Source organism: Anser cygnoides, chromosome 18, assembly GCF_040182565.1.
Source record: "Anser cygnoides isolate HZ-2024a breed goose chromosome 18, Taihu_goose_T2T_genome, whole genome shotgun sequence".
NCBI lineage: Eukaryota > Metazoa > Chordata > Aves > Anseriformes > Anatidae > Anser > Anser cygnoides.
The window spans coordinates 3859562-3881393 of record NC_089890.1 but is presented as its reverse complement, the minus strand read 5'-3'; the positions used below and the strand labels follow the sequence as shown (position 1 = coordinate 3881393).

At 41.8% G+C, this 21832-nt stretch overlaps 1 long non-coding RNA gene across 1 annotated transcript in view; it reads left to right on the top strand.

Moving 5' to 3' along the window:
• Positions 1-21832, top strand: part of LOC106041064 (uncharacterized) — a 399163-nt gene that overhangs the window by 18774 nt on the left and 358557 nt on the right. The window contains exons 6-10 of the long non-coding RNA XR_010825713.1: positions 1847-1959; positions 5482-5519; positions 7028-7159; positions 18082-18196; positions 21287-21464. This is a non-coding gene — a long non-coding RNA (uncharacterized lncRNA). The remainder of the gene's footprint in view (positions 1-1846; positions 1960-5481; positions 5520-7027; positions 7160-18081; positions 18197-21286; positions 21465-21832) is intronic.

The following is a 21832-nucleotide window of genomic DNA, read 5'->3' as shown; positions in this document are numbered from 1 at the left end:
CAAGATTTTCCACAAAACAACTTTGTAGAGTAACACCCACAAAGCAAAAGAAGAATGTTGTTGGGCATAATTATTGCTCAGTGTTTTCTTTTAACTGTTTATAGCAGTCTAAGGTAACATAAATATGCTCAGTGGAAAAAAAAATCCTCTAGCATTTGAGCAGCAGAATCTTTTGTATTCCTGATGCTGGTGTTCGCATTGTGTTTTGTCTGGGGCTTTTTCAAGTATTTCTCTGCTAGGTTTTTCTTGAGGTCTTTAAAGATCCCTCCTCAAAGTTATGTGACTCTAAAGCCATAGTAAAACAAAGACTTCATATCACAGTTTAATATTTCAATTAAACTACAGAGTAATAATTTGCATTAATTATAGCCTATTAGTTGCAAATGACAATGTTTTATTTTGTTGTACTTAAAGATTTTATTAGTAACAGACGCTCTTAGTTAGTGTTTGTTGCCCCAAGAGCTTTAGAGGAACTGATTTTCTGTCAGAAAAGATTGGAATCAATTGCATTCCTCCCTTCCACATAGTGCTAAAACATTTATTTAAAGGTTTATATGCTCACCCTGCCTTATCTGTATTCCAAGTCACTTGTCCAATGAAATAAAATTCATTCATGCCTTCCTTCACTGTGTTATTGACAAAGTGTAAGCTTTATGTGACTGGAAGCCAGAATTCTGTCTTTTGGGAATACCTCTCTCTAAACTTGTCTGAAAGAATTATTTTATTGCATTTTTTGTGCCAGTTCAAGTATGTTTGAATGGTAAATCCTAGAAGCTGGGCTGTCTGTGACCATATCAGCCTTTTGAATTAGCAGCATGTGCAGCGTGATAGAAATACTAGATTGCATGGAAGGAGTATGAGCGCTACATAATTTTTTGTAAGTTTTTTTTTTTTTTGCACATAATAAACTGCATGTCACTTGGCTCTACAAATCAAAACTAGGTCAAGTCAGTTTTCTAAAGGGGTGGCATTATGCTGATGGAAAGTTTGCCACTGCTATATGTTTCCTTAGCCCGTTCTCTGTGAAAGAACAGTGTCTGGAGAGCAAGTGCTGAAAACTTCTTACGCTGTGTTTCATTCGGGGGGGTTGGAGCAGCAGCAGCTGCGTTGTTCATCCATGCAGCGAGTGCTGCAGGAGTGATGTTTAGCTGTCCGTCAGGGACATAATACAAAATAGATGTTATGTTCTAGGTGATTTTCCTTTCTATATAAGAGACAGTAGGTCATTGCTGAATTAAATACTTAAACCAAAACAACCTAGCCTTGCAGCCGAAATACTGATTGAGGAGTCCAGGCGCAAGATGTGTACACGACCTAATTGTCACTGCTCCACACTGCTGCACTGGGATAACTTGTAAAGCCAAGGAGAGGTAGAGGTAAAGGTAGAATTTAACAGTGCTGTGCTGATTTGAGACTAGAGAATGGGAGGAGGAAGTGGTAAGCTTACCTCCTCCTTTTGTCACTCAGCACGTTCCCAGAGCGGACCCTGGAAAGAACAACGTGCATGCGAGTGCCAGGGTATTACAGCAGATGATTCCTCTGCCTCAACCACAAACTAATTAAAAAACCTCTGATTCTCCCCAGTCCCTTCCTCTCTGTTTCATTTCCTCTCCAAGCAGGACTTAAGTTTAAATTTGATACCATTTGGGGACTTTGCAGTGAATAAGACTGTTTGAGTTGTTGTAGAGCTTTCTTAAGCTTTCCTTAGAGAAACTATCCAAGTGTTCAGTAATGTGCATGGACTAAGTCCTAAAAGCAGAACATATCTGATTGTGTGAGCTCTCAAAACAGAGTGCATAGAGAAGGCCTGGAAAGAGGTATTAAATTCTTTCTGTTTCTCATACAGGAGCAGCTATTCCTCCAGTGATGCTATTGAGAAGAGATGACTTGGAGAAGCCAAGCTATTAGAGGATGTCACCCATGCAGCGCTCCAGAATGGGACCGTCCCTGGTGTTACAGGTAATGGGAGCAGGTGTGCAGGTGCTGCAAGAACAGGTTTGTTGTTTTTTTTTTAGAGACATGATGTATAAGGAAAACTATTGAGATACTGGGAAGATTTGGGCCTGGAGATAAATGCTTATTTCTATGATAATGCTTTCTCGTTGTGCTAATGAGATGAAGTTGTGGTGTGTAAGCTACAGCTTTCATGTGTCCATGGCTTATCAGCCTGTGGCCAGTCCTGTCTGAACAGATCTCTTAGCCACTACTGTAACACAGAAAGCAGACCTGAAGTAGGCATGTGAGGATGCTTTACTTTGTTTTCCTCCTTTCAGAAAAAGCCCCTACTTTTAGACGTGCTTTTTTTAGTCATAGAAGTTCTGAGTGTTGGGGGAATCAATCACAATGCCAGTGCTTAAAGTTCTTGTTAGTTTTGAGTATGTCTTTGGAGGATGTACTCTCTCTTACCCATGTCATTTTTATAACATAGCCCCATGGGAGTTTGCCACTTTGAAAAATAAGCTGGGGAACTCAGTCACCTCCAGTTCCTTTCACTGGGAATCCTTCCATGTAAGCTTTCCAGCCTTCATAAAGTCACGTGTGAAGTGAAGGCTCAGCAGGCCCAGTTCAGAGTGACCCTTGTGCTCAACCACATTCCAAGTCATCAAACCCCAGTCCCCAAAACATGATTAGCACGTCAGCATATTAACTCTCACTGATCTCATATTGGACAGTTCCTCACTCTTACTGGAGCTCACAGAGAGCTGGAACATAAATATTAGCAAATAAATTGGCCTCTATCTCAATAGACACCTTTTTCTTTGGTGTCCATAAACCTGTCTGTCTCTGGGCATCCTTGGAAAAGCCCCAACACAAGTAATTAACATCAATAGCTGCAAAATACATTTCTCATGCCATGAGGGAGATGAAGCATTTCACACAGTCCTTTCCTTTGGAGCAGACAGCTGAGAGAACATGCTACTGCAGAAGCGCTCAGTGGCGTCAGTGTCAGTAAGTAACATTAACCGGCCTCCCCCTCCTCCCTGTGCATGCACACTCAAACCCCATGTGCAATATCCCACAAGGTTAAGTGTTGTGCTGCTCAGGGCACAGTGTTATATCCTGCTTGCCTGGAGGCAGTTGTTGGCTCCGTGAAATGATCTGTCTAAGGCAGGAAATACAATCTCAATGGGAGAATGGGAGCTCCGAACAAAAGTCATGAACTCATTCACAATCCAGACATGCCCCAGGAGTTGGTTTTCGAGTGACCTCGTTTGCCTTCTGTTGTTACACATTTGTCCCCATGGCACTATTTCACAGGAAAAAAAAATTCAAATATGACTAATCGAAGACAAAATGTTGCTTTCAGCTGCCAGTTGGCAGCTTTCACTCTTGTGGTGGGTAGGTGGTTAAAGAAGTAGAAAGCAAATATTTGGATTCTGAGAGTACTCTTACTGCACCTTTTTTTGGTATTTGTGTTTAAATAAACTACCAGCTGAATGGATGATTAATTCTAGAGAGGTGGATACACATGAATTTAAAAAGGTCATTTTGTGCTCAAGCCAGCTTGCTAACGCAGAGCTTGATATTCTGCTGATTGGCAAAAATGATTTTTCCCTGAAGAGAATCCAGTGTCTTTAAGCAGTTGTCCCGTGTTGTGTTTCTTTTTAAGGGAAGAAAAAATCTAAACAAACTCAGCAGCGAACTCTCAAATGACTCTGTCATCAAATGAAACACACAACCATTCTCATCCTGAAGTGTCTGTGCCAAATTTTATCATGCTTAAGAATCAGCTGATGGTGGAGGGATAAGAAAATATACCAAAGAGAGACAAACATGTCCCGAATCAGAAAGCTCCTGTGCACGCTCACACAGTGGGATCACTGTTACAAACCATTCCTGACTGGTTTATGGAGCCTTCAGACCCAGAAGCTAGTGATAAACCTGGGAAATGCTTATGTGCTATTTAAAGAAGCGCTGTCCTAGTCCTCACATAGGCTTGTGAGATGGCTCTCTTCATGCAGAAGGCAGTTTAGTAGACTTGCTCTTTCCACTGTGGCCAGAAATTAGCCAAAGTCCTAAGAAAATTGGTATAAGAAGTAGATTTCTGAGCTTCTGAATGCTGATGTGCACTGGGCCATGTGAGGCAGAACCTTACAGGGTGAGTCCATCTTAATACGTATATATATATAAAACCATGTAGAGAAGAATGAAGATGCTGTGACACAATTGCATGTCAAAACTGGGAATATTGAATTCTCGGTTGCCCTGGTAGTAAAATGTGCAAGTGTAGGCTGGAAGTAGGGATACTGAAAAATACCCCTTTGCTCTACCCCTCATTTTTGGATTCAGGTCTCAATTTTAAAAGCTCTCAAGTAAAAGTACTGATGCAGTAAATCACTGGGGCATTGGACCATACCTAAGGAGAGGCCTTTTACCCAGTCATAACCGATCCTACAGAATGTAGTTACTTACACATGGCAAGTAGTAAGAGGCAGTAGCCTTGCTTAGAGTCTGAACAAAGCTTGGCTTGCTAATCTTGGAATGCTGAAATTCAGCAGTAATCTATGTAGATAAAGGAAAGCAAAATCTCCATCAAACAGGAACGCCACACAAGGATTTCCTTCAAGTCCTCATTCAGAAATGCTGTGTTTGACTCTGTTTTACCTGTAGTTTAGAAATTTTTTTTCAGAACAAACATTAGAAAATGCTTTTCGGATACACTAATTTGAGAAAATGCTTGCCACTGTGAATAGTGAGATGTACAGGAACATATCTCCATGTTTACTCAGCAACTGAAAGAGCTAAGACTTGCTACTTGTCTTACCTTCAGTTAATTTCTAATAACAGAAAACCTTTACAAAATGCAATGGTCAATGTAGCGAGCTTTGCTAATGAAAAACTGCACAGATGGTTCACAAACACCAGGAGAAATTTAAACTCCGGTCAGGACAAGTTTCCTATTAGATGAGATTGCAGCAGTACCAGTCAGTTACTATCTACCTAACCGCTTGGCTTCAAGCTCTACAGAGGAGGAACACATACTTGGACATCAGCCTCTCTTATACAAACATGCCAAACACTTGCGTAAAGTAGACTATGAAGTGTGGTAAACAGCACTTTCCATTTAAGTGGTCTTAGGCATGATAATGCTAGACATGTTTGAAGGATAGGAAGTGATAAAAAACACCCCACAAAAATCTTTGGCATCCAGGAAGGAAGCAGCTGTCCCTGCATTCCCACAAACAATCCCAAGGCATCAGATCTGTGCAAAAATATCCTCAGCAGAAAAAGCACAAGGAAAAAAAAAAGGCAAAAAGAAAAAGCCTCAGGAACTGTTTCAGTGTGTTTCACAGAGATACCTAAACTCTTAGCAGGGGTGACCCTCTATGCTTCAACTATTTGGTGATATATTTTGTAGACCCCAAACTTTTTTTTTTTTTAAATAATTTAATTACAGAGATTAAAGTGTTTTCTTATTGTAGTTCTTGTAGTGTTAATTGTAGCTTTGTTTCCTTATGTTTTGCTTGTGTTTGTTTTCAGCCAAGAGAAGAGGCACTTGGGAAGTCTGCTAAACCCAGGTAAATTTACTGTTACATGAAACTACGAGCTTCGGCATTCAAAATGTTGCCTTGTTAGCTCAAATCCAGAGTAAACAGTCGGCTTGGCAAGAGACAGACAAAGCAAAAAGAAAATGCTTCCTTAGGTCAGCTGGACCAAAGTGCAGTCTCTGCTTCTGCACCCCCTCTCCCTTCTCCTTCCGTAGCACAAACTCCTGCTCTTGATAGAGAAGACAACTACTCAACGATCCATTTTTAGGAATAAGATATTCTGAAAGCAGACTAAAGTAACCAGAATAAATCCTATCTGGTGGTATCTCAGGATCTCATCAGTAGTGCTACTGAGCTAACATTAACTCATTGTAACATACAGAATGTTAAGTGTGTAGTGGAGTAGATGTACATCAGAAAAATTTGTTGAATTGAAAGATTTTTATTTATTTATTTTCCCAGTTAAAAAAAAAAAAAGAAAAAAGAGGAAAAAAAAAAGGAAAGTTTCCAAATTGGTAACAACTTAGGGAGAACTTCAGTTTTTGCAATGAGAAGTAAGTCTCCCAGTGTTAATCTTCTATTACACTGCTGTCCATAAACTTGATTGCCTCTGTTGTTTTTACTTGTTTTATGATGGACTTCTCTGATGTCCAGTTAAGACAGAGGTCTGAATTTGAAAGCTCTGAATGCATTTCGTTGTGAAAATCCTGAGCCAACCTTGTCTAGCAACCTTTGTGACCTATAAAGAGGGCTGGTAATTGCTATTTTCATTCCTAAAAGTAAATGACATAGCAAGTTATTACTTGATAGTGTCTACTTTTAGATCTCACTGTAAAAGGCGGACAACTTCAGAGAATAAATCATTTTTCTTCTCCTGTACTTGTGGTTTACGCCCCTCTTCCCTGATGTCTAGTTACGTAAGATAAATGTGTGTAAACATGAGCCTTATCCTCCATAATCCAACTCCTACCTTACTTATTTATACAAAGGTTAATAAGCTCAGTGTATTTACCATACTGCTTAGAGTGATGTTTTTAATGCTCTATGTAACTTCATGGTCTTTTACCAGGAGTAAAAAGGCAAGGAATTAGGGGATAATCATCTTTGATTGTTCTGGGTTCAGTAACAGAGACTTTTAACTTATGAGTCTATGAGCAGAAATGCCAGTAAACAGATTTGCAGAAATATTTGATTTGTTTTCCAGGAGCATTAATTTTCATTTTTATCCTGTTTATCCTTCTGTGTAATAATTCCTCATTCCTGATTTGGAGAGGAGACTCATGCATTATCATTCAGAATGCCACAAAATTCAATTAAGGGCTGGCTGCAGCATCCCTTCTTGGTTTTTGAATGATTTACCTCCGTTGAGAAAACAGGATGACTTTTTCCAACACAAGGCATGGTTGCTAATTTTAACAGAGTAGACAGCCTTAGGCTATGCAACCATCATTAAGCAACACAGAAATGTTAATGAAATGACTCAAGAGGTGCTGTCTTTTAGCCAGGTAGGGTAACCAACTGTCCTTTGAATGCTGTAGGAACAAAGGATGGAAAATAACATAACATCTGAGGTACTAATGCAGCACCCACCTGTCTCCAGCCTCTGCAAGCCCCTCTCACTCCTACAGCTGGACCCAGACTGCCTGACAACTCGATTGTCTTTCAGTCAGGTATCACTATCTGCTGTCAGCATGTTCCTGTCCTTATCTCTGAGGTCTATGGGCACCTGTCACCTCAGTGGAAGCAGTTAATGTATATAAACTGGGGGATATGTTTATGCGTATATATATGGGGAAATGTTGATTCTAGACTTCTGACATCATCATTATTATTTATATTTCCATTTATTTTTCAAGATGACCAAAAGCTTCCAAGATGAGCTTTCATGTTTAGAAAACTTAAGATACCTTATCCTTAAGCATGGTAGAACCCCCACCCAACAGTGTTTAATCAAAATTTACAGCCTTTTACCAGCATAGTGCATAGTCACATTTTTTCTTCGCTCTATACTAGGAGAGAGTGAGACACAGATGAAGCATTCTATGTAAAAATGCTTTGACACATTTTGTTGAAGCCAAGACAATTCTCTTGAAGTATTATCATGACTTACTTGAAGTAAATCAGCAAATAACTCATGTCACCCCACAGGGCCACTCAGCTAAGTGTGTGTTTTATATACACAGAGCACTATAGCTTCAGCAGTTGGCACATTTCCTTCAAGTAAATGTAGAGATGACACGATAAGACAGAGATATTTAGAGAGATGCTGCTGGTGGTGTCTAAGCCCCTAGGCTTTGTTCAGGCAGCTCCAATCTGAATGGATCGCTTCCATACCAAAAGAAAAAAAATCTCTGGAGTGCAATGCAAAGTGTTTTCTATTAATGGCAACATGAATGTTATTGCTGAGCTGTGTTATGCTGGATGATTGTATGCAGCAGAAGGTAATTTAACTCACCAGAATTCTGCTTTGCTTCCCTCCCCCCGGTTAAAAGTCTGATCAGATGCCTGCTCTTCACACAAAATCATCAAGTGACTGCAGCGAATGCCTCTCAGAACACAAAGCCATATCAGGCAGACAGCAGCTAAAACAAAACCCTGCTGCCAGGGAAAGCATGCAGTGGGGCCCTGATTTCCCACCGATTTCCCCAGCCCTTAGTTGGTGGGGAGAGGGTTATTAAATCCTTTTGCGTTGTTCTAAAATGCTGCAAATCAAACGCTAAATCTAAATAATGAGGTGCATGCTGTTCCCTTCAGTATGTGCTGCAGATGACAGGCAGGGACCAAGCACCAAAAGGAAGCTGTAAGTATAGCTGGAGGCTGTTGTGCCCACCACGGAGCTGACTGCTGAAGTGTGTCAAGGTCTATACCTTGTGTCATGTATCCTGCAATTGTGGCTGCCTAGTCTTGTAAGCGATGCTGTTTATCCATGCCAGGATACTCTGTGCCATCGCCCCCCATCCATCCCTGAGTGGCTCAGTACCCGCTCAGACAAGCTACAGAAAAGGGAGGTTGTATTCTGAGATTGGAGCAGCAGTTCTCAAAGTTCTCCTTGTATCCACACCCTAGATTTCCTCCTTTTCTGCTTTCTGCTCCCCTAATAAAGGTGGCAAGTATGACTGCACCAGGACCACTTCTCCTATCACAGTCCCTGTGGATTATTAAGCCCAGTCCACAGAGACTCTTGGCCACAAAGAGCCTGATAAGTCTTCTGAAGGGGACTGCTTCTCATCCCTGCCCCTAAATAAATCCTACCTGGTTTGGCTCTGGTTTGAGATGTTAGACTGGGTTCAAAAGCTCAGAGAACTGCCTGTGCCCACTAGCTGCATAGCAAATGTGAGAGCTGCCAGCTGTCAACTGCCAGCACAGAGTGGACAGGGATGGCACCAAGTTAGTTCTTGGTAGCACCATGTTAGTTCTTGTGAATTGGCCTACACCCGAGATAAACTATTGCTTTATCTGCTACAAACACTACAACCCCTTGGTTCTGGGAGTAGAAACCTCAGAAAGAGGGTTAGCGCCTACAGAAATACGCTGAGAGGTGAAATCTAGGTACTATCCCTAGGACTGATCACAAGTCATGCATGGGGCCATTGATGCCTTGTGCAAATCTCTACTTAACTGGTAGGTGGTGAAGACAGTGGACAAAGGTCATTAACCCAGGTCTGAAAGTAGCATTTTGAAGAGCAGGCATAACTATTCATAAGGGATAGGTCTGAGATATTTGGTGCTTCAGTTGGTTAGAGTTACAGGGCAGAGTATTTTTTCCCTGATGTGAGTATTGAGCTAGAAATTCATGGCCGCTTTCAGAAGTGACCCAAGTCCTTCATATTCAAGATAGAAATAGATGAGCAACAATGTTTTTATCTGGGAAAGGTTAAAGGCTAAGATGAGGTCTTCGTTCTCTCTCCATCTATCTCAGGATCTACAGCTTGGAGTCTAAAGGCTGGTTTTCAAGGCTTTACTCTCCTGTGTGAGTGCCTAAAGCAGCAGTTTGTGAGGTTTTGGAGGGCATTAATCTCCCTCTTGAACCTGACAGAACTTTCCTGATAGAAAGCTAATTTCAGATTTAGAAAATCTCCCACCTGCATTACCAAAAATATTCCTGACCATTCTTCGACGCTCCGGAAGACTTTCAGTTTTCAGCGAGATTCACTGGATCTCATCATTTGTTGGCAATCAGTGATCCTGCTAACGGCAGTGCCTGGGGTCCCAGCCAAAGCCAACGTGATGACAGGTCGGGATCTCAGTATGCTGAACCATTTCTGAAGGGGGACCTGACATTTTACATGTCTCCAGCTACTTGGTATTTCTCTGAAGTAGTTGCTACATATGACCTTGCATGCCTGGGCTGAGTATATCCACTCTGGCTAATGCTTCCTAAAATTACAGATTTGAGAATAATTCTGTTATGTATTGGGAGAAGTGTTTTAAAAACAGTATTCAAGAAATGGCAATGAAAAGCAAATGATTAAAAAAAGGAGAAAATAGAAAGTAGTTAGTGCAGCTGGAACAAAATGGCATCATCAGTCTCAGGGAAGACTTTGAGGCTCTGACTTGGAAGTGGAGCTGATTACCAAACCTGCTTTATAACAAAAACTCACTTTCAATTCCTTCACGATTTTGAAGTTAATAGGAGCTCCTGTGGAAGTTCCTAATGTTATTTTTCCTCTCTTAACCTAATTAACAAACTGAAAATTTATGTAGTCCTAAATGGAATTACTTTCTTCTAAGCACTGCAGAGGGAGTTATTTCTCATGTACCTATTAAAGCATGGATATCGATGTTAATGCTTCACTCCAGCTACGATACCTGAATTGTCTTCACAGGAAGGATTTCACATTGAAATTGCCCTGTCTGCTGCCATACTCCCGTATGACACACGCACGGCAAACGTTAACCAAGGACAGTATCACCCTACCTGCATTATTATAATTTTAAATACTGATTTTTTATTGTTTATTTTAACATATTTACCTGCTGAATATGTAGAAAACCCCAGGTATTGCTCAAAAAATCTGTTGTTTTTAAAGAACTTTGGGGGGGGGGGAACAAACACTAGTTTTCATTTCATAAAAGGCTGCAAAAACTCTTTAGATTAAATTTAAAAGAAAAAAATACATTGCTTGAAGTCTTAAGAGAGGACTCAGCATATTTTTTCTTGAACATAATTCTTCAATGATGAATTTCTCAATAGAGTTGTATTAAAACAGGATTACTGGCTAACAAGAAACTGCCATCACTTTTAAACTGATATTCCAGGGTATTACCACTACTGTGCTAATAGTTTCACATGCAGTTAGTTTCCCAAAAACAGATTTAACACATTTCCAAACAGAAAATGTGTGTATTATTTTGTGGCTTAAATCTGTTTTATCGTGATACCACTTCCAAAATACTGAAGGCGTAAAATGCTTTATGGTCCAAAAGATAAACTAGCACAAGCCACTCTGGTGGAATATAGAGAAGGATCTGAGAAAGTGCTAAAAGCATTATTACAGCTACAGAATGGACTCTTAAATCTTGTATGCAACTTGATCAGTTCCCACTGGAACCACACTATATTGTTTTCATAAATAAACACCAAAATTTGCTGTGCACAGTGTTTCTGGACTATAACAGACTGCTCTTGTGCTTTAACAGGTTTTGTGTTAAATTGTAAACTAGAAATGATCCCATGAAAAATTCTTTTTTCCATCACGCTGCTTGTGAATGGCAAGTCATCATTCTTGATGATCAACAAAGCAATCACATTTGTATAGCACTAAAGCAGTCAGTCACTTCATCCTCCAGGGGAGCGCTGCAGCTCGCAGCCAGGCTGGAAGGAACAGACATCACCACCGTCCTCTTCAAGGGCGGAGACTGGTTTCCTGAGCTGGGAATGAGACCAACAGCAATGAGATGAAGGAGATGATTCATTTCCCCACCTTGGTTTGCTCTTGAGAGCAGTAGAAAATAACCCTCCATTTTTATCTGCTTAACAGTTACAACACTGAAAGCCTCTGTACGTTGAACTGTCTTTTGCATGTAGAAAATGCATCCAAATCCATGGCTTATTGCTCAGTGTGAGTTTGGGTTTGACCATTTTCAATGCTATGCTTTAACCTTGCACTAGACTGTACTTTTCCAGCTCATTTTTTTTAAGTAGAGTGCTCCCCAAGAGACCAGACTGTGGCAGAGATCTCCTGTCTTGCATTGTTTACAGCTCAGTGATTTGCAAAACACGAAATTCCACGTCCTGCAGGCTCCAGTCCCCAAACTGCCCTCCTCGCCCCAACTCTGCATACTCGTGTTGCACTCACCCTCATCCCCTGCTCAAGAAGTTGAGAAAAATATCTGTCAGAGAAAAGGCATTTTGTCCAAGTGGTTCCAGTGGTGTGGTTGAAGCCCTGTGAGCGTGGTTTCTGATTTTTTTATGACTATGAGAAGTAGCAACACATTTAAAGGAGGAGAACATACGTTAAATAATAACCGTTTGTTGTGTAGCTGACTGCAGGAAGGTCAAGGGCTACTGCCTTAACCAAAAGCTATAAGTAGAGATGACAAAGGAAAGACAACAGAAATGTTTTATTCAAGTAGGAAAAAAAAACAAAAACCAACAATAAAGCACCTCTTGAAAAGTTTCTGTGAGGAATTAAGCAACACTGGAGGAAGGAAATAATGCTGTACTCCCAGATAAAATATAATCCATTATTTTTAAACTCTAAGCACCGCTGTTGATTAAAAAAATGCAGGTGACTTTGTGAAGATGTACTATGGAGAGCAGCATGAAAAGAAAAACCACAAAAAGTGGTTTCATAAATAAAGACTTTTGAAACTCCTTTTGAAAGGAGTTTTTGGAGAATTTGTGATATTCCAAGACCCATGAAAAGACCCTAGACCACAAATATTGAAACAAAACATTTGTTAAGTGAACAAAACACTTGAAGTACTGTACAAGAGAGAATGAAACTCTCTGCAGTATAATTATGTATTTTATAGTTCTGAATTAGTGATAGAATTTTAAAAGGGAAAATCAGTGCAGTTATCTTTTAAGGGCACTAATGTGATTTAACCTAGCCCTTAAATTAGAGGCAGAAACAGGTATTCTGTTAATGTTCTCCCATGAGCCAGTATAAGATAACAAACAGATAAAGTAAAAAAGTATGTGGCTTACCATTACGTATAAGATATTCTAGTCTAAGGGAGACGTTTTTTTTTTTTTCTAGAAAAGGATAAAAATTGGCTGTGTCCCATATACCGTTTAGCATGCAGATGGTGTTACTTCAGAGAACAAGAGGTGAACAAGTGGAAAGGTCAGCAATTCCATGTAAATGTCTGCATAAGCTATGAATGGTCTTCCCACCACGTAGTGGCAGTGATCTTGGGCCAAGTAGTATCAATTCATTTGTCCCAGAATGGTTAGGTTTCTTAGCACAAAGCACAAATAACGTTTTAAGATGTCCACATTCTACCCCTGAAATGCCTCCAGACTGTTCTCTTGCCCAGAGAACGCTGACAAGTTGGAGAGAGAGGGATGAAATGCGTATCAGTGGTCTAGTGCATGAGGATGAGCTAACACGAGGTCCCGCTGTGCTAGGATCTATACCTACATACAGTAACTGCTGTTCTTCTTTAAGCCTCCCACTGTTTAAACAGAAAGGATCGTTATCTGTGTCTTGCAGAGGAATCAAGAGATTTGCTTTAAAAAGTCTCAGATTAACTTGTTGCAGAGCCAGAAACTGAACTTGAAGGCCTGGAAATTGAACTTCAAGTGCTTAAAAACCGGAAATATCCAGAACAGGGCAGTGGTTGTAGCACAGGACTTGCAAAAGAGCTACAGGGGGCAACAAAGGGCATCGAAGATGGTGAAGGGTCTAGAGGGCAAGACCTGAGGAGTGGCTGAGGTCCCTTGTTCAGCCCAGAACAGAGCAGGCTGAGGGGAGGCCTCATGGCGGCCTGCAGCTCCCTCACGAGGGGAGCAGAGGGGCGGGCGCTGAGCTCTGCTCTCTGGGGACAGTGACAGGACCCGAGGGAACAGCATGGAGCTGGGACAGGGGAGGGTCAGGGTGGGTGTTAGGGAAAGGTTCTGCACCCAGAGGTGGTCGGGCACTGGGACAGGCTCCTCAGGGACATGGTGATGGTCCTGAGCCTGACAGAGTTCAAGGAGTGTTTGGACAAGGCTCTCAAACACATGGTCTGATTTTGGGGTGGTCCTGTGTGGAGCCAGTTGGACTTGGTAATCTTTGTGGGTCCCATCCAACTTGGGATATTCTGTGGTTCTATGATTTTTCGGTATGCGTGGTGTCCCCAGAAAAAGCCTCTTAACTCCCTTGGCTCTGCTGACCAGCTGACTCTTTCTGCAGCAACCATGCAGGCCTGTTTTTAGTAAAACAATGTCACAGCTAAAAGTACCTAACCTAAACCAACACATCTGTCTGTGTAAGAAGTTGTCAGCTGCTGCTGCTGAACACTGACCAAAATACCTACTCAGCTAGTTTTTGTTTGTTTTCTGTGGCAGCTGTAATGTCACATCAGAACTGTTAGATCTTGGCCTGTCCTGGTTAAGGTCTGGTTTGGCACCCAGAGAAAGTCATGTTGAGTCAAGGCTCATTCATCAGTTTTGTATCTGCTGACTTTACACTAAGAAACAATTTCAGGATCCATTTCCTAGTTCTATAGCAGGGAATATAGGATTTCTTACATACACAACCCGCAGAATGCTGTAGGAGAGAACACAGGCTGTGTTGTGCAGTATAATTTGGACCATCTGTAATGAAAAATCTTTCCAAGTTGTATTTTTGCTAGAGCTCTCTGACATTTCTGAGTGCTGGGGTATGAGTTATATAACTGCTTCTCAACAGACATCAACAGAAGCGTCCCCAGCTTCAGCAACACCGTAACTCTTTAAATCATGCCTTGTCCCATCGCTGTACGTGGCAACATGCAGTGAAAGTTGCAATATATCCACTTTACTCCCTTGGCATTTGCTTTCTGCTCATACAGAAAACCGTATTATTTTTTTTTTTCATTTTGGCCATGGGGCAACATGATTTAGTTCTCCTTCATTTTCTTACAAAGCTATCTTCCTAGGTATGTCAGGAGACACAGCACTGCGGTTTTGGTTGACTTAAAATAAAAAACTCTTCATTAACTTCTTTGCAGGGTGGAGACGGGAAGGAAATGTTCGTTGATGTCCAAGTGCACTTTATAGTATATGCTTAATGGCTGATACGTGGCTGAAGCGGAGATAGTGAGCATTAACAGCAGCACATGCTTTAAATGGCTGTTCATTTCTTCTGTTGTACCTCCCGTGTGTTCAGAAATGGCTCAAAGCGTGGCCTGCTAGGATTTTACTCTGTTTTTTGTCTAAATTCCTGATGATTTTTGCTGTATTCATTGAAAGTGCAGGACTATTCTGTCAGTCCTACAGGAATAGAGATTGTATCTGTAACTTGTCAGCACGTGAACTCAGTTTTGAAAATAACTCCGTTTCTCCATCTGTTGAGGGAAAAGTAAAAGGCCAAGATGCAAGGCTGGGACTTAGCTGCACAAATGTTGTTCTAGATGCTCCTCCAGTTGCCACTTCAGGTCAGTGCTCCTGCAGCTCCATGCCGTTCCCTCGGGTCCTGTCGCTGTCCCCAGAGAGCAGAGCTCAGCGCCTGCCCCTCCGCTCCCCTCATGAAGGAGCTGCAGGCTGCCATGAGGCCTCCCCTCAGCCTGCTCTGCTCTGCTCTGGGCTGAACAAACGAAGGGACCTCAGCCACTCCTTATACAGTCTGTGCTAGACCCTTCACCATCTTGTTTGCAAGCACCGTGCAGAGTCCCTGCCTCCTTCATGACTTTCCACAGACTCATTCTGCTTTCCTTGTGGACCTTTCTCCTGCTCCCCAGTGTCTCTGTTGATTGTCTGCTGGTCATAAGTAGTTTCATCCACAATGCTGTGAATGTAACAGCTCCTGCCAGCTTTGAATCAGGCTTTAGGAGAGAAAGAACAGAAGTTCAGTAGCCTGTAAGCTGATTAAAAAGGTAATAAAAAAATTCCTTTGCCTTTTGTTTGCTCAGCTTCTCCTGAGGAGTAGGGTGGGTGAGAAAGTTAAAGCCTATCTGTAGTCTACTACAGAAATTACGTTGAGTGGAAAGAGTCATGTTGGCTACAAAACCAGGAGGCTGCACTGCACAGGAAATAGAGCACGAAAGGGATTTGTGCTGTGATGTTGAGATTAGAGAGAACAAGCAACATGAACTAGCAAGTGGAATGCAAATATTGTACATTCAAGTGCAACTTCAGCATAATCCCAGAGATGGGGGTCCATAAAGAATTGGAGAGACTCTAAAGTAATATTAAAATTGCTTCTCTGTGCTGACTGGAGCCCATGCACAGTGGCCTAGGTGGCCCCAGCCCCACCGATATATATCTAGTGCTGACACTTTCTTCATAGTCTTTGTTTATGCAGGTGCTTCACATTTGGACATGGAGCCAAGAGGCTCCCTTGGTCACTGTCTGGATGTCTCGTGATGGGCTGCAGAGCCCCGCTCAGTAGCTGAGATCCACCACTGAGTAGCTCACAAGAACCTGTGGAGATTGTCATGTCTTGGCTTTGGACAGAACCAGCAGGAATTAACCAGAGATGACCTACAGGTCTTTCAGAAGTGGGGTGGGGGTGGAGGACAGAAAAGCAGATTTGTGAGAGAGGCAATGTGCTGGTAAACACAAACTTAGTTGCTTGGCGGATCAGTAGCCAGAGACTGAAGTGTCAGCCTTCTGTGCTTCCCATAGCACCTCTTTGAAAAATGAAGGAACAGGGGCAGAAGTTAGTAGGGATAAATTTTTTATTGCACCATTCTTTAGTTTCAAAGCTGTCTTCTGCTCTAACTTGGAGATTCGGGTCCTTTGAGTTTTTAAGTATCTGTAATTCCACTTGCATCAGTTGGGCTCTGCTGCACTTGCAATAAAACAAATACTTACTTAAACACTTTGATGAATCAGGGCTATGATACACCAAAAGCTTTCTGTAGTTGGAAGGGTTGAACTGGGCACCTCCTGAATGCAGACAATAAAAGTTACTTTTCTTGTATAAAAATTATTTTAAAGGCTTTACATGTTTTATAGTCCAGGGGAAGAAGTATTTCAAAACATGAACAAATACTAAGCAAATTTGCTTTAATTCTGTGAGAATGGAGCCTGTGTTTTTTTAAAAGAAAGATTCCACACGTAAGCTTGTCTGTGCCTATACAAATCCATTGATAAATTTAAGGTTCATCATCATTACCTCCTTGTTTCCAAGCCCTCCACTTCTCTTGATCTGTGAGCTCCAGATTGAATACGGAAATGACAGGTTTAGGACACACTCCATATTATCCCTCCATATTCTCCCTTCATTTATAAGGTCTAATGCCATAGAAATTGTCATCTCTCACCTTAATTACTTGCCCTTCTCCCTGAAAGTGGTGTACTTGCATTGCAGTTACTGCACTTGACTTAACAGCTACCACTTCTACGTGCATTGCTCTTTCCTACTTAACCCCAAACTCATCTCACTACTTCATTTTTGGAGGTATTTCATTGCTTTTCTTTAAGGAAATCAATTCCTTCATTGTACAAGAAGGCTGAGTACTGTTTTCCATTTGAATATTTTTGTAGGCAAAGAGGGGAGAAGGAATGAAGTGGATGATTTGGGTTTTTAAATAAATAAACTCCCAAAATACAGTGCTAGTTCAATTGCAAGTATGTAATTTTCTCTGTAGCAAATATAGCTACATGTATCTAAATCCAAGACATTCATCAGCTCTTTTATAGGATAAGACAGGACTCAGAAATGATTTTCTGTTTAAGTACATAAGATCAAACATATTTGTCATTTTAGCCTTCTCTTTATTCTATCTGATTTCGAGATCTTCAGACAGACTCTCTTTAGATGTCATTGCTTCAAGCTTCTGCTTTTATCACATTAACCACTCTTCATGAGCTTTTACACATCAAAATGTCTTTAGATACATTGTTGAAGAGAGAGTACTTGTGAAGATTTTTCAATAAAAAGTTACAGAATTTGCACCTGAAACTTTATACAAGCAGAGGAAAAACAAAAAAACAAAACCCCAAGCAAAAATCCACAACGCTGCGTTCTCATTATGTTTTCTCAAGAAGGAAAAAAAAACACACGCATTTTCATTCAAAGCTGAATAGAGCTTTGTTTGTGTGCAAGAACCCAGAAGTGGTGAGCCATCTAACAGCTATCAGATCCTTAAATTTTGGGAGCTTAGTACTTTTGCCCTTTTGAACTGTTCTTTCTCTGCTGCATTGAGTGGATGGTTACACCAAGCTTTGTCATTAGAAAGACTTCCATTTCCTAATGGAGTGCCCAGATGTTCACTGTGCTCTGCTTCCAGTACTGGTTGGTCCTGCTTCTATTTCAGTTTCTAAATGTATAAAATTAATTCTTCCTGGCTATTGGAAAGGGCTAGCTTTACTCTGAATGGATTTAGCTGAGGACAGAACTAAGCTTTGCAAGATCACTCAGTGATTTCCTTACTTGTTGCTAATTAAGATTAATGAACACAGACCAATAAAAACATGTGAAAGGCATTGAAGTGTTTTCATCCCTCATGCAAGCAGGTTTGGCCTCCCCCGTGGCTGAAAGGTGCCTTGCTACATGGGACAGACTGTTCCCCATGCACAGCTGCAGCGTGGGATCACAAGGAGACCGGCACAGCAACAAGATATTTCCATGGTAAGTTCATCATACTGGCAGTTTGCTTATCAGTTACAGATTCACTTATTTCTGGAATAAGCTGGCTATTTTTTACATAACTGCTTGTATTGGAACCAGAGTGCAAGGACCATTAGAAAAAACAACAACAACAATAAACTTTGAAAGCATTTTCAAGACACTTTAATGCATATGCATGCAGGTAGACTGATTCTGACAAGCTAAATAGCCAGCTGGGCTGTGCTGATACATGGCAGGGAAGTATAGCCCCAGGATTCCCTAGAGGATTAAGGGGATCTACCTTTGTTTTATCAGTGTGGGCTGGGTGCTGGAATCATCCTGAAACAGATGTTGTAACGCTGTGATGTGTCAGCATGTTTGGTAAGGAGAAGCCCAGCCACCACACTTGAATTAACAGGAATAAGAAGAGCTGCCCCCAAAGCATCCAGTTTTCTAAATGCGTTCTCCTGCATTTCCTTCAGAATATCTGAAGGACTCAAACCTCTAGCCATGTTTGAAAATAATTTAATGTAATTTCTTGCATTAAAAAAAATAAACCCACAAACTCACATACCTGGTCATTAGCAGTTTATGCAGTGGGGCTGGCAACCTCAGAGAGACCACTTGCAAGTTGTGGTGGTGCCACCCTAGTGGGCAGTTGAAGACCACCACAACCGCCCTCTCACTCCCCTCTTCAGAGGAAAAAGGGGAGAAAATAAGATGAAAAAGGGCTCAGGGGTTGAGGTAAGGGCAGGGTGATTGCTCACCAGTTGCTATCAGAGGCAAAACAGACTCAGTGCAGGGAGATGAACATAATTTATTGCCTATTACTAACAGGCTGGAACAGTGAGAACTAAAAGCAAACTAAAAACACCTTCCCCCCCCAAACCCATCCTCCTCTATGTCCTCCCCCCTGAGCACCTCCCACCAGGGCTCCTGCTCCACCGTGGGCGCCTGTCCACAGGCTGCAGCTCCAGCCTGGAGCCTCCTCTTGCAGGGGCTCCTCCACAGGCTGCAGCGTGGAGATCTGCAGCATGGGACCCATGGGTGCAGGGGGACAGCCTGCTCCACCAGGGACCTCTCCACAGGCCGCAGGGGAACTGCTGCTGTGTGCCTGGAGCTCCTCCTGCACTCACCTTGGGGGCTGCAGGGCTGGTTCTCTACGTGCTCTCACTCCTTTCTCCAGCTGCTGTCATGCAGCAGTTTTTTTTTCCCCTTTTTGCTCTCCCAGAGGCACAACCAACATCTCCTACAGGCTCGGCTCTGGCCAGCAGCGGGTCCCTTTTGGATCTGGCTCCGATCTGACAAGGGGCAGCTGCTGGGCTCTGCTCCCAGATGCCAGCCCTGCAGCCCCCCCGCTACCAAAACCTTGCTGAGTAAAGCTGATACACAAGTGAGTGACTGGAATTTGCTAGTACAAGGATAAGCACTCCAGTGGTATGTGAGCAGTAGAACCCCAGCCATATTGTGTTAGTTGCTTGTTTCTGGAGCAGGAAGCTCTGCCTGGAGGAGCTTATGGTGCGAGTGGAAGCACTCATGTTCCAGCTCCTGGAACAAAGTGGTCACTCACACAGACGCAGGCCTTCAGGGTTAGAAAGGAAGTTTGCATCTTTGGCAGAGATTTTCCATCCTGTTCTGTAGGTGCTTGAAGACCACACATCTTGTCTTAAGTTGAGCCTGGCTGCACAGCCAAAGCCTTCTGCACCCTATTTACACTATTTTCAGAGCGTGTTGCGTGGAGGAAGTGTAGAGCAAAGGTGTTGTTAATCATTAGGAGCAGTTCTCCCTCAGACATTTCAAATCTTCCTGTGCAGAATGTCCCCATAATATCTTGGCTGTTAGCAATCAAGTCTCCAAATTACCAATTTACAATCCTAATCAGTTCTGAAATTAACACCCCTCCCCAACATCCCATCCCACAGCAGAGAAGTAGGACTAAAATAAAAGCTATTTGCCAGAAAACAAACAAAAAGAAGCCACAACATACTCCAACTCATCCAGTGTGGATACAGTAAGTACAGTGACAGTGTTTGCTGAAATTTTCTAAACAATATCACCTGTTCATCTGATGTGTAAATCATTGCTGGTGAGCTATTTTATTTTAATTTTTAGTCTATTTGGACATCATGAGAGCACTGTAATATAAATGAAATTAAAGAATGAAAGGAAAATAAGGGAAATATTCTTAATTTGTTGCATAAAAAGATAATTTGAATTTCTAGTCATGTTACACTGTTTGAAAAATAGAGTACTGTTATGTGCTTCAGGGACCGGAGTTTGATTGTTGATAGCCCTTGAATATATTTGCATAGAACAAAAAAATCTTCTGCTTAAAATATTGCCATACATCAGACCCCAATGAAGCGTATTTTCTTAGTGTAACTGCAGGAAAGGTTTATGCTAAGAAGACCTGAACAGGAAATTCAGTTATGTCCCATTTCCATGCTACTCAGAGATGACTGAGTTCAGAATGTCATGTGTCTTTTTTTTCAGTTCCTCTTACATACTGATTTGAGAGATTCATTATTTTACATACATGAAGCACTTAGGAGTAATGATAATAATTTGGTGCTTGAGACAGCCTGTGTTGATGTGGGATAGGACTGTAGTTAGGAACGAGCAGAAAGGATGTTCAGTGATGTCACAGATAAGGACAAAATAAGCATGCACCTGAAAGATGCAGCAACAAATCTTTGTTTTCTAGCAAATTTTAAGCCTTGATTTATTCAAATGAGGAATACTCACTCTAGGCTGTTAACTGTTAAAAATGGGTGTTGATTCTGATAATCTGGTTCCTTGATTCCTGAAGTGAGGAGTGGATGTTTCTGGGATGGAGGCTGGGAGGCAGACAGAGGTGACTGCTATGGAAAGGCAACTAAATTAGAGGTGCAGGAAAGCCTTTTATTTTACTGTTTTTGTGCTACACTCATGCTGAATGGTTTGGTTTTTGTTTGGTTTGCTAAAAGGTTCTTTGATCTCTTTTTGATAGCTGCAACCATGCAATGTGAGAGCAGGAAGGTCACCACCTGAGAAGGGGTGAGCAGTGCAGCAGCCATTGTGATATGACTTGGGCACCTGTTGTTCATCACCACCTCTCCTGTTTGTTTATAGCTGCAAACCAGTCCAATGCTCTGGGGAAGAAGCTTAGAACTGATCCCTGGGAGTTTAACTGGAAAAAGCTGAAGGAAAGACATGCATAAGCAAGCAAGGAGCAGCAGTGAGCATGGTGAACATGCTATGGTAATGCAGGTTGATCGGTCCTCTCGGAAGACCAGCCCACCGCTAACAGGTCTGTGCACTACACTCCTCCATTTGAGACTTGGCAATCAGACCACATGCTGCGTTTTGATATTTTTTTTTTTTTCCATATTTAAATGTTTGTAAACTGTGAACAGTCTGTCTCAGTTATCTGCACTCCCAGTTAAGTTTCAGAGCAAGAAGTGATATGTACGTGTGTGTATGCACCACAGGTTTTGTCTGTGATGGCCCTTCTGAGAGAGCTTCTGTTCCCCAGCTTGCCTCTCATGCTGTGCATGTGCCCCATGCTCTAAGCTGAAGGGCCAGCCATGGAACAGAATTAAAAGCAATTAGCACAGAGCCTGCTTAACTACACCTCCCTGATTTAGGTGCAGGCCTGGGGCTTACCAAGGCAGCTCA